Below are 15,200 nucleotides of genomic sequence, written 5' to 3'. Positions count from 1 at the left end.
GAGGACAACTTGCATGAGTCAATTCTTCCTTGCACCATGTGAGGCCTGAGGACCAAACTCAGGTCATAAACAGTGTAGACAATTGACCTTCTTAAGATGGTAGTTGACCCTCATTCCTCGGGCTCATGGTTTATGTTATAGTTTGACAAAGAACTTAAAAGTGGGCCATCTGTCAGTTACAGAGCCATGCTGACTTCCAGGCAGTATCTTGGTGGTAGATTTGTAATATCATGCAGCATTTTTCATCAAGTCTTTGTTATAATCTCAGAAGGTTGTAGTTTATTTCCCTGCATCTGAGCATGTCAGCATTATTTCAAAGCAATTTGTTGATCAGTGATTTTATTAATACTCCAGTGATTTTACCACTTCAAGCTCTCACTGATTTTTTTCCTCTCAAAATTACTTGATCAACTGTGGGTTTTCCTTTGGGCACATAATTGCACATTTAATAAGTTCCCAACCATTAGCATAATTGCATGGGGGAGAATCTTTGGGTTCTTAGTGTCTACACATTAGATCTCTTTAGATAAGAATTAATTTGGCTTAAAAAATGAAAGTATGAATGAAAAAGAGGAATTCAAAATTATAAAGGTTAAGTGATCTATATCATTAAAGCTAATCTAATGCTTGCCTATTTTCAAGACAAAATTTGAACACGAGTTTGCTAAATCATGAATAAGAGGCCAGTGTCATTTGTATTAATACAGGTAAGATGATTGCTTACTGGGGAGGCTCACAGTGAGTAGACTCTGACTTGGGATGAGGGTCCCATTTCACATTTAGAAACTTAATTCTGTTGGCTATTCCTATGATTTAGTTTTGAAGCAGAACTTTTTTTTTATCAAACTCAGAAATGATTGAAGAACATCTTAGAATATCCACTCATTAATTTTCTCTGGAGTTTCTTTCTATTAAAAGATTAATCTAAGTTCCAACTTTTCTGCCACCAAGAAGCCTTGGAAGAATTGGGAGGTATTTAAAATGTTTTGAAGGCCCACAGTTTGGATAAAGGGAACAAAAGTAATGTATTAACTTTTCAGTCAGAGGTTCATATTTTTAAAGTAATTGCTTGCTTTGAACAATTCTTTTTCTTCTTTAATTTCAATTTGGATTACCCAAAGGATGGAATAAATTTGCATACTGGTCTGTAAAGGGCTTTAAGTATTCTTTGAAACTGAAAAATCTCTTCAGAGTCTTGATGAAGCCTTTTAAAGAGTATTTAGATGACTGTAAATCTATCTTTTAACAGTCACTTCATTTGTATTTTTAAATCTACTCTACTTCTAGTTAATAATGTTTATCTTTATAAAGCTGTTTAGACTCTTCAAAAAGGAGAATTAACATTTGAGTATCAAGGTAATACCTTGTTATCCCTTCTTTAATATTGCTTGGTATTCAACTGAAGATGATAGTAATCATTACCATCACAAAATTATTAACATTTCTAATTTTAAAGATTGATTTTGGTGTTTGCAATGAGTTATTTGACTTTTTGTGATAAGAGTGCTCAAAATTATCCTACACCCTGATTCTGGTTATGTAGAAAACTGTATAAAGTACCCTGAATGTCGCTAACTTCTCCCCTCTAGAGTAAATTTCCCTTCCAATAGCCAACAACCACAGTCCAACCACCCATCTGGAGCATCTGCAGGCAGGTAATCCTTTGTTATAGACTGTCCTACATTTATTGTTTTCATGCATGAAGAATGTTTAATTTTACACAAATTGTTCTGATGATTGCAAATCAAAACTGTGCCATCAAATTTTTTGGCATCAATTAACAAAACACCTTTTGCAAGCTGAACTATTAAAAAGCAGCCTGACTCACATCAAGAAGCTGCAGAAGTAAACCACACTCTGGTGACAAAATAGCATTGCTGGGTATCCTTAAAAAGAAAGAAAATTAGTTCTCAATGCTTTGAGAGCTAAGAAGTCCAAGATGGAGATGCCCCAGACCAAGTATCTGGATGCCTTCTCATTGGTTCTGGGGGTGGGGCTAGAAGGTTGGGGAGACTCTCTGGGATCTCAGATCTCTCTTACAAGGGCAATAATGCCATCACAAGACTCTGCCCTCTTTTCCTAATCATCTTCTCAAGGATCACTTTCCAGTGCAAGCACATATAGGCTGAGCTTTCAACTTACAAAATGGAGAATGTCACGCAGAGAAGGAACATGACCAATCCCGTGTATCAGGATGTGTGTTAACACCTACACTGTAAGCCAGAGAACATTCTTTTTTCCATTTTTTTATTTGTTCAAATTAGGAACAAGCTTGCTTCACAGGTCAATCCCTTCTCCCTCTCCCTCCTCTTCCACCAACCCTCCTCCCTCTCCCCCCTTTGCTCCCCAGGGAGGGTAGGGCTCTCCCTGGGGGCTCCCCAAAGTCCACCACATCATCTTCACCCATGTGTCCTGGCCGAGAGAACATCTCTTCATGTGGGATGGGCTCTTAAAGTCCCTTATTACACCAGGAAAAAATATTGACCCACTACCAGGGGCCCCATAGAGTGCTGAGGCCTCCTCATTGACATCCACATTCAGGGGTCTGGATCAGTTCCGAGATGGCCTCCCAGACAGCAGTCTGGGGTCCATGTGCTCCCCCTTGTTCAGGCCAGCTGTTCCTGTGGGATTCACCAGATGGTCCCGATCCCTTTGATCTTCATTCCTCCATCTCTGCAACTGGGTTCCAGAGATCAGTTCAGTGTACAGCTGTAGTTGTCTGCCTCTGCTTCCATCAGCCGCTGGATGAGGGCTCTAGGATGGCATAAAAAGTAGTCATCAGTCTCATTATAGGGGAAGGACATTTAGGGTAGCCTCTCTACCATTGCCTAGATTGTCAGTTGGTGTCATCATTGTAGATGTCTGGAAATCTCCCTAGTGCCAGATCTCTCCTCAGACCTATAATAGCTCCCTCTAATATGGTATCTCTCATCCTGCTCTCCTCTATTCTTCCCCAGACTCAACCTTTATGCTCCTCCATTTCCTCCTCTCCCCTCCTCTTCTCCTCCTCTCCTTCTGCCAGCTCCCTCTCCCCTACCCTCATGCTCCCAACTAGCTCAGGAGATCCTTCCCCTTCCCATTCTCCAGGGTCCATGCATTTTTCTCTTAGAGTCCTTCTTGTTTCCTAGTTTCTTTGGTGAAGAGGATTGTAGGCTGGTAATCCATTACTTTATGTCTAAAATTCATATATGAGTGAGTACATACCATGTTTGTCTTTTTGTGACTGGGTTACCTCACTCAGGATGGTTTCTTCTAGTTTCATCCATTTGCCTGAGAATTTCAAGACTCCATTGCTTTATTCTGCTTAGTAGTATAGTGGGAAATTACTAATATGAAGCCAAGTGGAAATATAAGGGTATTTAATAGGGAAAAGCCTTACTTACAGAGCGTCCTAGCCAGCTGGCATGGCAGCGGTCTGTACGCAAGCCCAAAGGTGAAACCGAAAGAGAGACCGCAGTCACTCTACATCACCCTGACCATGCCCTCGCAAGCGTGGTCAGGCACACCTGTAGCCAGCCCCTAAGTAGGCGTGGCTACAGCTTCCCCTACAATTCCCCTTTTAGTCTAAAAGAGGATTAAAACTTAACAGTATAAAGTATCCAAAATTAACAATCATAAAGGTAAAATATAAGAAGATACAACAATCTGCTTATGTCACATCCTAACTATCTATTTTAACTAAACCCTAAAGTCATCTGAAAGAGGTATCCAAGCCTGAACACCTCCTTCCAATCCCAACCATAAACAATAGGAAGCTATCCATAACTAGGTATATACACTATCCTAAGTGACAACAATGGGGGAAGGGGAGCGTAGCATCCTCCAAGTTACTTCCTGATGAAATGGGATGACGATAGACTTGTGGGGTCCTGTAGGAAGAAAATGTTAGTATAGAGAAAGTCTTGAATGGATTGTATCCAGTCCATACTAGATGGGATTCGCTTGATTGAAGATATCGCTTGAAATCCTCAACTTGATTGAAGTCAGTTACCCGAAGCTCTGGCCTGAGTGTCAGTTGAAATGGAGCAAGTTGTATCCAGTGCAGTCAAGGAGGTGTGGCCCATTTTCTTTCCAGGGTGTCCAGGGATTGCTGTCAGGCAGGTCTTCATTGGCTGTGTGGGACTCAAACATAAACAGCAGAGAAATGTTTGCTTGTGTAGGTACACATGCTGGGGAATGCAACCATGAGAGCATAACAATTATGAGAGGGTGTACACCTTGAGAGAAAGATGCAAGAAAAGACAAAGACAGTCCCTAAATTCTTCTTTTATTCTGTATTACATCAATTGGCTTCTTGATACAACACAGAAACACTAAAGTTTAGTTAAATAACATGCGTGGATTTTAGAGGAGGAAAGCCAAATCCACCTCTAAATCCAGCATTGGTTTAATTGAATAGGGACTAGGAAATGAAGAGAAATAGAGTTCTCTGAAAGACAGCTGTAAAGTTTACTGTATGGCACATTCCTTTTATTTAATGGTTATAGTTACATTCTCTTCTTAAGTATCTACCCATGCAGTATCCTTTGCCTTCTGGAGATGAGTTTTCCTGTGAAGATAAAAGCAAAACACTTCTCTTTCCTTTGGGGGGTTTCTATTTAGTTTATAAGATATACCTTAGTAGAATACCTGTCATTTGTCCTCGTCGAGAGGTTTTTCCTTTTCCACTCGAATCTTGATCAACTTTGATGGTATCCAAAGTTTTTCTTCTGTAGAAACCAATGCAAAACCCCTAGCCCAACATAACACATGTCCTGGTTTCCATACAGAGGTTAGTACATCTTTGAAGTATACCGGGTGATTGAGTTCAGCAGTTTTCTCCGTAGTCCAGTGTCTTTCTGCAGCTGTTTGTCCTTTTCCATTGGCATTAAGAAAGTTTAGTGTTAATAAAGCATTATGCAACCTATGCTTGGGTAGTTTAGTCTTCCAAGCTTGTTTGTTGAGCCGCTCCTTAAGTGTTCTATTAGATCTCTCAACCACTGCTTGTCCTGTAGGATTGTGTGGTATACCGGTAACATGCTTTATGTTATAATATTTGAAAAATTGTTCCAATTTTGTAGAGGCATATGCTGGAGCATTGTCAGTTTTTATTTGTGCAGGTATTCCCATAACTGCCATCACCTCTAGCAGGTGTGTAATAACAGAATCAGCTTTTTCAGAGTAAAGAGCAGTAGCCCATTGGAACCCTGAGAATGTGTCTATAGTATGATGCACATATTTCAAATTTCCAAACTCTGCAAAGTGAAAGACATCCATCTGCCAAACCTCATTTCCGAATGCCCTTAGGATTACAACCTGCTGGCAATGGAGTTTGATTATAAAAGGAACAAGTAGGACAGTTTCTCACTATCTCCTTGGCTTGTTGCCAGGTGATGGAGAAGTCCTTTTTCAAACCTTTGCTATTTACATGATGTTTCTTATAAAATTCTGAGGCTTCTAGCAAACTTCCAATTAATAAACGATCAATCTCATCATTGCCTTGTGCTAGTGGGCCTGGCAGACCCGTATGGGATCTGATATGTGTAATATACATAGGATTACTTCTGTTTCTGATTGTTTCCTATAATTGTAAAAACAGAGAAGTTAATTCTGTATTATCAGGAACAAATTCTGCAGTCTCAATGTGTAACACAACTCTCTCTGCATATTGAGAATCAGTAACTATATTAAGAGGTTCTGTAAAATCCATAAGCACCATGAGAATTGCATATAATTCTGCCTTCTGTACAGATCTATATGGACTTTGAACTACTTTCCTTACCTCATCTGCTTTATAACCTGCCTTACCTGATTTGTTGGCATCAATGTAGAAGGTAAGAACTCCAGAAATGGGAGTTTGTCTTACAATACGTGGAAGAATCCAGACTGTCTTTTTTATGAATTTAATTCTGTCAGTTTTGGGATAGTTGTTGCTAATTGTTCCCAAAAAGTCAGTAAGAGCTATTTGCCAATATTCATTATCCTTCCATAAGGAGGAAATTTCTTCATTAGTTAAAGGTACTATAATTTCTGCTGGATCTTTTCCAGTTGGCTGACAAAGTCTTAATTTACCTTTTAAAATCAAATCAGAAATCTTTTCTATATATGTCTTTAACTTTTTATTCTGTTTATGTGGCAGAAATATCCATTCCAATATAGTGTCTTCCCTCTGCATCAGAATTCCAGAAGGGTATTCTCTGGATGGCAAGATAACCAGAATACAGTCTAAATCAAGGTTTATCCAATCTACGTGTGCATCCAATATTCTGTTTTCTACCCATTGTAACTCTTTTTCTGCCTCAGCAGATAATATTCTCGGACTGTTTAGGTCCTTATCACCTTTAAGGGCCATTTTTAAATGCTTTAAGTCATGTCCTTCTACACCAATAATCGTCTGTAATTGAGAAATTTCCCCTAATAATTTCTGAAGAGAATTAAGAGTTTGATATCGATCTCTCCTAATTTGTACCTTTTGAGGTCTGATTCTTTGTAAGTCTATCTTGTAACCTAAATAGTTAATAGAATCTCCTCTTTGTATCTTTTCTGGGGCAATCTGTAACCCCCAACGAGGCAGAACTTCCTTCACCATTTCAAACATACGTTCCAAAGTTTCCTTATTAGAATCTGATAAAAGATTGTCATCCATGTAATGATAAACAAGAGATTGTGAAAATTTCTTACGGATTATTTCCAAAGGTTGCTGTACAAAGTGCTGACACAAAGTAGGACTATTTAGCATTCCTTGTGGCAAAACTCTCCACTGATATCTCCTAACTGGCTGTGAATTATTAAGAGTTGGTACAGTAAATGCAAATTTTTCTCTATCATTTTCCTGTAACGGTATTGTGAAAAAACATTCTTTTAGATCAATGACTATGATAGGCCATCCTTTAGGTATTAAGGAAGGTAATGGCATTCCAGGTTGCAGAGAGCTCATTGGTTGAATTACCTTATTTATGGTTCTCAGGTCTGTCAGTATTTTCCACTTAACTCACTTCTTTTTGATAACAAATACAGGAGAATTCCAAGGACTGGTAGATTCCTCTATATGTCCAGCATCTAGCTGTTCCTTTACTAATTTTTCTAAAGCCTCTAGCTTCTCAGAGGTATAGGCCATTGTCCTACCTAAACTGGTTCATCTGTAAGCCACTTCAATGGCAGGGCCTTTGGCTCCTCTGAAGGTCCATCATTTGTACCTAGTTTCTGTACAGCATGGATGGTTGGTAAACATTTTCCATAGCGTCTTACCAGATCTTTTCTACTATCTAAAGATTGTACATAATTTGTATCTGACATTGGAGGAATATTAATCTGAGTATTCCATTGCTGTAAGAGATCACGACCCCAGAGATTTATAGCTATATCTGCCACGTATGGTTTCAGTATCCCTTTCTGTCCTTCCGGTCCAATGCAGAACACCGAGTTACCACTCTGTCGAACTCTAGATAGAGTTCCAATTCCTAAAAATTGTACATTTGCCTCTCTAAGAGGCCATTTCTGAGGCCAAGATTTTTGGGTAATAATAGTTACATCTACCCCAGTGTCTACGAAGCCAGAAATAACTTTATTATTAATTTTCATTTTCAACTGAGGCCTTTTATCATTAATAGAAGCTTGCCAAAATATGCATTTTTTCATTTTGTCTATTCACATTTGATTCTTCATCACTATTCAAACTACCATCTGGAGCAGTATCATTTTTCACAATAGGCAAAGAACTATCTATTGGTCCTGTGAGAGACTGTCTCCCATTGCTACTGGGAATGACCCAACCTTTCTCGAAATGGGGGCCTTCTTGAGGTCCCCCTCAGGGTTTCCCCACCTTAACGGGTTTCCTTGTATATCCTTGGTCGATCTACATTCATTGTCCAGTGTCTGCCCTTACCACATCTTCTACACAATCCAGAAGGCAGTGGCCTTCCGTATGAGGCATTGTTAGAATTCGTTTGTCTACAATTTCTCTTAGTATGTCCCATTTTACCACAGTTGAAACATCTAGGTTCCTGGTGCCTTCGTGGTCTCCAGGGGAAGGCTCTTCCTACCCAAGGTTCTGGTTCATAGTAGTAGTAACCTCTAGCCTCTTGGTACCTATGTTGACCTCTGTAAGGTGCTTCTCATTGCAAAGCCCTTACATCCTCACCTCTAGAACTTTTAATTTCCTGTTGCCATTTTAAACCTTTGGATATGGCTTCTCCCACCCAAGCTCCAGTATCTTGCACATTATAGTCAATGTTGGCTGCATACAAAACCCATTCTTCTAGTGGAGCTGATCTTATCTTTAAAGGCAAAAGTATTCTTTTGCATATTGCGTTTGCATTTTCATAAGCTATTGTATATATAATTGATTGTCTTGTTTCTGGATCTGTTACCTGTAATTCTACTGCCCTAGTTAATCTTTGTAAGAAGTCCTGGAACTGTTCTGTAGGTCCCTGTTCTATTCTGGTATAAACTTTTAGGCGTTCTCCTGGCTCACGAACCTTATCCCAGGCATTTAATGCTGTTTTCCTGCATAGAGACAGTATATCGTCATCATATTCAGCCTGAACCTGTGGGTCAGCATAAATACCCTGACCAAGAAGCTTATCTGGAGGGCTTCAAAACCTTCCTTTATGCCCTGACGCTCAAGGAGCTATGCCTCTTCCCTTACTAATGCCTTCCACTGGATTTGGTATGAATTCTCAAGTACAGCTGCTACTAATCGTTCCCAATCTGTGGGTGTCACCCTGTTAAAGGTTGCCCGTGAATGTATTAGCCGTTTTATGTATGGACTATGGAGACCATATGAGACAACTGATTCTTTAATATTCTTAAGATCCTTCAGCTGTATAGGTTGCCAATCATAAGCCATCTGTCCATAAGGTTGTTTCTTAGAAGCTGGCTTTTCTACCATGGTAGCTGGGTACACTAATGGTGTACGAGTAACAACCTTAGAAGAATAGTCACGATACCTGGGTGGAGTAGGTGCCTGGGATTGGAGTGATTCTGCTTCTGAGGCATCCCAATGATCTTTAAGCCTAGTAATGATATCCTTTTGAAAAGTTTCAATCTCCTTAATCATAAAAGATTCCAAGCATGTTAGTGAATCTGTAAATTGCTCTAACTGCTCCTCTACATGTTTTTCTAGGTCTTTAATATGATCATCCTTAGGCAGCATCTGGATGGCATGGAAACTGCCTTCTAGGTATTGGAGTCTGGATTCGAGGTCATGACTTGCTGATTTTGAGTCCTCAGCAATCGACCGTATGGACCTATGTAATCTGTCAGCCCTGTACTGTAAATTATCTTCCAAACATTCAAATATAGACTCAAATTTCTGGTCTGCTACCTTGGATGCTTCAATAATTGATTGAATGGCATTGTCCAATTCTTCAACCCTATCCTGGGTATTTTGCACCATTGCATCTAGTGCTGGTTAACATTGCCTATCTGAATTTCTAGCTGGCTACAGATATTCTTTAGCTCGTCATGGTCTTCTGACAGCCTAGCCTCTAAGGCCTCAGACATGGAGGATCTCTCTGTGTTTATCTTATCATAAATACGCTGCATCTCATCAGATAGCTCTATCTTTAGCGTATTGGACACAGAGCCAAGCTTATCATCCAATTTCTGTTCCACTTGCTGCACAATTGTGGTCTGACCTAATCTGTTCTCCAAAACCTCACTGCGTAAACCTGTTATTTCCTGTAAGTAGGTGGTGAGGTTATCCATATCCCTATTCCTGAGTCCTCTGGCTAGTAATATTATTTGTACCAGCAGGCTAACTGGCATTACGGCATATAGGACAGTAATTGGCAAATTAGCATCCTCCTCAAACACTGAATTCACATAATAAGCAAAAATATTACCAATTTTAGCAAATGATAAATATTCTGTCATAATTTTACCTGATTTCTACTCCAGATGCAGTAAATATATTTGACCAGCAGGTAGCACAGGCGTTCAGTTAGTCCGCGGTGTTTGGCAGCAGTTGGTCAGTGGTGGAGAGAGGTCACAAAAGCAGCTGCGCTTATCTTAGAGAGTATACGGCCTTGTGTCTACAACCATTGAAACAGATGCTGCTTTACCGCAGCTGCGGCCAGGGGAAGCCTCTGCTGAAAGGCAAGGCCTACCTCGACTCTAGGAAGCTAGAAACTGTCACCAAGCTGGGTGGATGGTTCTGAGCAGCTCAGCTGCAGCGGGTTGGCTACTAGCCAGGAGCACCTGTGGAGAGAGGGTGCTTTTCAGGCCTAGGCCGCAGGCCCGGTGGAACCCACGGGTGTAGGTTTCCAATACCCCGATCCTGACACCAGATATAGTGGGAAATTACCAATACAGAGCCAAGTGGAAATATAAGGTTATTTAGTAGTGAAAAGCCTTACTTGCAGAGCGACCTAGCCAGCTGGTGTGGCAGCGGTCTGTACGCAAGCCCAAAAGTGAAACCAAAAGAGAGGCCGCAGTCACTCTACGTCACCCTGACCACGCCCTCGCAAGCATGGTCAGGCACACCTGTAGCCAGCCCCTAAGTAGGCATGGCTACAGCTTCCCCTACAGAGTAGTACTCCATTGTGTAACAGAGAACATTCTTTATCTTTGCATTCATAGGACAGATTGGTGAATATGGCACTAATGGTTCATAGACTTTTGGGTAGAAATACATATAAGCCATCTGGAAATGGTGCTTTCCTTTTCTAAGATCTCAGACCTGTGATTCAAGCTCTGGCACACTGCTATGGTTCCACTTCCTTGGTGTGACAACAGCTGTGGCTCTTGTAAGCTGCTGAGTCTGCTTCATTCTCTCCTCTAATGGCTATTGTAATTTTTTATTTTATTTTTTTCTGTAACTTCTGTGTTTTTGGACACACACTAATGTATCTGAAATAGCCCATGGTGGTTATGAATTCACAAAGATTAAATTTTGTAAACATGGTCAAAATAACAGAGAAGGAAGCATTTGGGAAGTTCAAGAAATCATTTATGAGGTGATGGGAGCTATACATAGGGCAAGCTTCAGTAGAGCCCAAGATCTGCATAGGGCCACACTGAGAAGTCCCCATTCTTGGTTTAAAACTCTGCTATACTGACATCCTGAAAATCCCCCCTCTCTCTATCTGTCTTTCTGTATTTCTCTGTGTCACCATCCCTCTGTCTGTCTGTCTGTCTGTCTGTCTGTCTGTCTGTCTCTCTCTCTCTCTCTCTCTCTCTCTCTCTCTCTCTATGTGTGTGTGTGTGTTCTCTCTCTGTGTGTGTATACACATCCACAACATGTTTGTGTCACTTCTACTGAATAGAGGAAGGTGTAGATGCTTGGATGCACTGCTTCCTCATGCTGACCCTCACTTTCTTGAAGGTCTTCATACTTTTAATTTGTTCTTACCTGTATAAATTAAGTAGTTGGTTTCATTTTGAGCATGGGGGTAGATTTGGAGTTTTCTTTTTTATTTCCCATATTTTCTTTCTTTGGTTTTAATTACTAGAAGGTATTCATTAACTGGAAAGTTAAATACCCTCCTAAGACTTTATTAAAATATCAGTCAAATATTCTTTTAAGAGAGGAATTAATATGTCAACCAAGGAGATCCAGGTTTGCAATTTAATAAAGGTGAAGAGGATTTAATATTTCTAGGTAGATTGCTCTGCATAATGTGAGAAATATAGAGAATTTACTTTTGAAAGTTGAGTAACTATGATCCTCAGTTCATTTTATAGGATTTTACTACAAAATTAATTTGTAGATAGTATCTTAATGATTATGTCAGAAAGTTAGGTTTTTTTAAAGCTTTGGTTACAATAGGTAGTGAGACAATGCTTATTTAATTTAATCATCTAAGTCAATGTTCTATATAAATATATTGATTTTGGCCTGAAAGCACTTAACATCTTTCATGTTGAAGACAGTTATTACAGAATGAAGACCTGAAAGAAGTCAGTTGTTGAGTTACCAGTTCAGACACATATTTTTCATCTTTCAACATAAATGTATGCAGCCAAAGGGTACTTGAAAATAAAGCTTCTAAAGGTGAAATTACCTATGATGTATTACCAATAGGTTTCTCCCATTCTCCATTCTACATTTGGTCTCTGATCAAACACAGTTTTGTTTGGATTTCCTTTGTTCAGTTGGGTTTCTTTACTTCAGGTCTGTGTTAATCCTGGTACTTGAGAAACTGGAGGGAATGCAACACAGTTCCCAGAGGATTAAAATATCTCTTCTAAGGAAAAGAAGATAACCTCAGGATTTTTGAGTCTACTGAATCCCTGGGAGGTTCAAGAGGCCCTAGTCAATATAACTTAATTTCCTTGATCTGGCAAGTTCACAAACCATTCCAAGTTTATTATTGTGTGTCATATGTGGGAAGTGTCCTGGGAAAAAACCTGATTTTTGAGCTAACCTATGGAGACTCATCCACTTTGGCAAAATTCTAAGACCCAATTTTGATAATGCCCCATTGGACCTCATAGAGGTTACAGGTGAAATAAACTGGGAGGCTCACAGGTAGCTTCTAGATAACTAGTTTAGACTCTGAAACAAGGGACTTCCAAAGTTTCCTTAACACAAAGATGTCCTTGATATAGAAGGAAATCAAAATTTTCAAATGACGTTTTCACATAACTACTGGTAAATAGGTCTCAACTACTTGGGCAAGCAGGTTAGGCACCTACCTACTTTTCATGTGAGAAATAACATTAGTATTAGAATAGCAGACATTTACTGAAACAATGAGCTTGCACTTTTTAACTTTTAAAAGTTAAAATTTATTTGCATGGATGTATTGCCTGTGTGTATGGCTGTGTACCATTTGTGTGGCTGGTGCCTGTAGAGAACAGAAGGCCTGAGATTCCATGTAACCAGAATTATAGACTGTTGTGAGTTAGCAAGTATGTGCTGGAAAAGAACCCAGGTCTTCTGGAAGAGTCTACAGTGTTCTTAATCTCTGAGCCATCCATCCAGCCCCAAGTTTTTATTATTATTCTTTGTGTGATAGTCCTTAATCCTCACAAAACACATTCAGTTATTATTCATGTTTTAATGATAAAACTCAGAGACTTAGAATAACTTTACAATGTTAATAACTAGCAAATGAGTACTCTTACTTGATCCTTTATGCTAAGACTTGGCTTCTACTTCAGTGCCTCTGCTATAATTTTCACCCTACTGCAGTGGTTCTCAACCTGTGGGTCACAAGCCCTTAAGGAAACCTCTGCATCCAAAAATATTTATGACTCAACAGCAGCAAAATAAAGTTATGAAGTAGTAGCAAAAAGTAGCACCACAACATGAAGAACTGTATTAAAGGGTCATAGCTTTAGGAAGGTTGAGAACCACAGCCTTCTCCAAGTTCCCTGAGTGGGGACTGGAGGATCTAGGAAATTAAATAAAAATGGAAGAATTCATATTTTACATGCTCTGGAAAGGCAGATTTCTTGTGGTGTGAGAATCTAGAATATAAGAGATATGAGCTTAAGTGTTAAACTTTAGATTCAGCATCTGAACCCGCCTTCACTCCATAGGCTTGTTAGGCTTTTACCAGGTCAGATAGTGCTGTAGTTAGTGCCATGCTTGTCAGGAAAGAAAGAAGAAAGGAAGAAAGAAGAAAGAAAGGAAGGAAGGAAGGAAGGAAGGAAGGAAGGAAGGAAGGAAAGAAGGAAAGGTGGAAAGAAGAGCAAGAGGGAGGGAGGGAGGAGGGAGGGAGGAGGGAGGGAGGGAGGGAGGGAGAAAAACTCAAAATTGTAACTATTGATGTTGAATCTATTTTTGTTGTTTTGTACATATTGGATAACTAATAACTCAAAATTAGTTATTAAGAAGCCACAGGCTAACCAAATCAGGCCAACAGGCATAGGGAAGTACCTTAGTCACAGCCTCCAAGGAGAGGAGTTGAAGAGTGGCAAGAAACCTGAACATCATCAAGAAGGAAAAGCCTCCTGGCACTCAGCCCATGGCAAGCAAGTGACAGGAGAGATTTGGTACCTATCTCCCCTGATGCTGTGTTTGTCCTTGACAATTCATTGCCAAGTCTGAGCCAGCAGGAGAAAAAGGACCCTATTGAACACTCTCTTAATTGGATATTTCAACTCTCCTATTTTTCTCCTTCTGGTTCAGGAAGCAATCATATAATAATATCTGAGGAAAGAAAGAAAATTTTGTCCAATTTACAAAGGAGCAGGTAATTCTCTTATTCAATTAGTGCAATGCCTGTTGTTCAGTATAGTCTCTTGTCCTAAATTCAGTCTTCAAATGGGCCTTAGATACATAGACAAATAAGAGTGGTGTCCTCAAGGTTTCTCTATTCTTGTATTAGGGATGATCTCAAAACTATCTGATAAGGCCTTCCATTTCATCAGTTTTAATTGTCTCAAAGAATGTTAAATCATCACCATGACAACTGCCTCCGTGTCTGATGGGTACCATAGCACCTGTAACATGAGTGTAATATCAACAATACCCACATCACCTTCTGAGAACATTTAATTTCTAGTGCATTTCAGGCTCCTTATGGGAAGAATTATTATTCACAGAAATATTTTATATGTTTTATTTCATCATTAACCAAAGGAATGATTTTCTTTCCAATGTTATTTTCTCTGTCTTCTAACAATGCCTTTTGGGTAATCACAATATTTCAATCCTTTTTACTAAAAAGGGCAAAGTACAGCACACCACATCATTACAAAAATTGCAATATTTTGTGCACATATAAGGTCCTAGTTAGGAGCTAGGAAGCACAATTTCCTGGCCTCTGTAGGTTTTATATTCTATTTTGGTGCTGTAATTTTTTTCCTGGCAATATGTAATGTACTTCTATTGAATCAAAAAAACCCATAAATGTGCTCTATGTAGATAATGTAGCACCTGAGAATTGCTATGCCCCACAATTGTGGATTGTATATATCAGATGCTTAAGGATCTGAGTTATTCCACAAGAATAACAAATGGAAGACTAGTTGAACATGCATGTTTATTCATGTTGATGTCATTTTCTCTACTTCCTTGGCTAGTTTGGTACTCCAACATAAGACATCCAGTAGCCAAAGATATATATTGGATTCATCAGGCTTAGATATACACAAAACAAGCTAAAATTCTCTGGAAATTAAGAAGCACTGTGTTGGTGTTAACGCCCCTCTGAGGCACTATCTAGGTGGGCCTTGGCTATGTAATTGCATGCAGAGTGGTGCTGTGAAGGTGTGAATAAAAAAGTTGACCCAGGAACATTCTGTGCACCCCTTTTCCGCTTCCTTTA

At 39.5% G+C, this 15,200-nt stretch overlaps 1 long non-coding RNA gene across 4 annotated transcripts in view; it reads right to left on the bottom strand.

Annotated features, from left to right (window-relative positions):
• Positions 1–9,892: 9,892 nt before the first annotated feature.
• The window catches only part of LOC118237913, a 28,253-nt gene continuing 22,945 nt past the window's right edge, over positions 9,893–15,200 (bottom strand). For all 4 annotated transcript variants that reach the window (XR_004768420.1, XR_004768422.1, XR_004768423.1 and 1 more), the window contains one exon: positions 9,893–10,179. This is a non-coding gene — a long non-coding RNA (uncharacterized LOC118237913). The remainder of the gene's footprint in view (positions 10,180–15,200) is intronic.

Source organism: Cricetulus griseus, chromosome 2 (assembly GCF_003668045.3).
Source record: "Cricetulus griseus strain 17A/GY chromosome 2, alternate assembly CriGri-PICRH-1.0, whole genome shotgun sequence".
Classification (NCBI taxonomy): Eukaryota; Metazoa; Chordata; class Mammalia; order Rodentia; family Cricetidae; genus Cricetulus; species Cricetulus griseus.
This window is presented reverse-complemented; position numbering and strand designations above follow the sequence as displayed.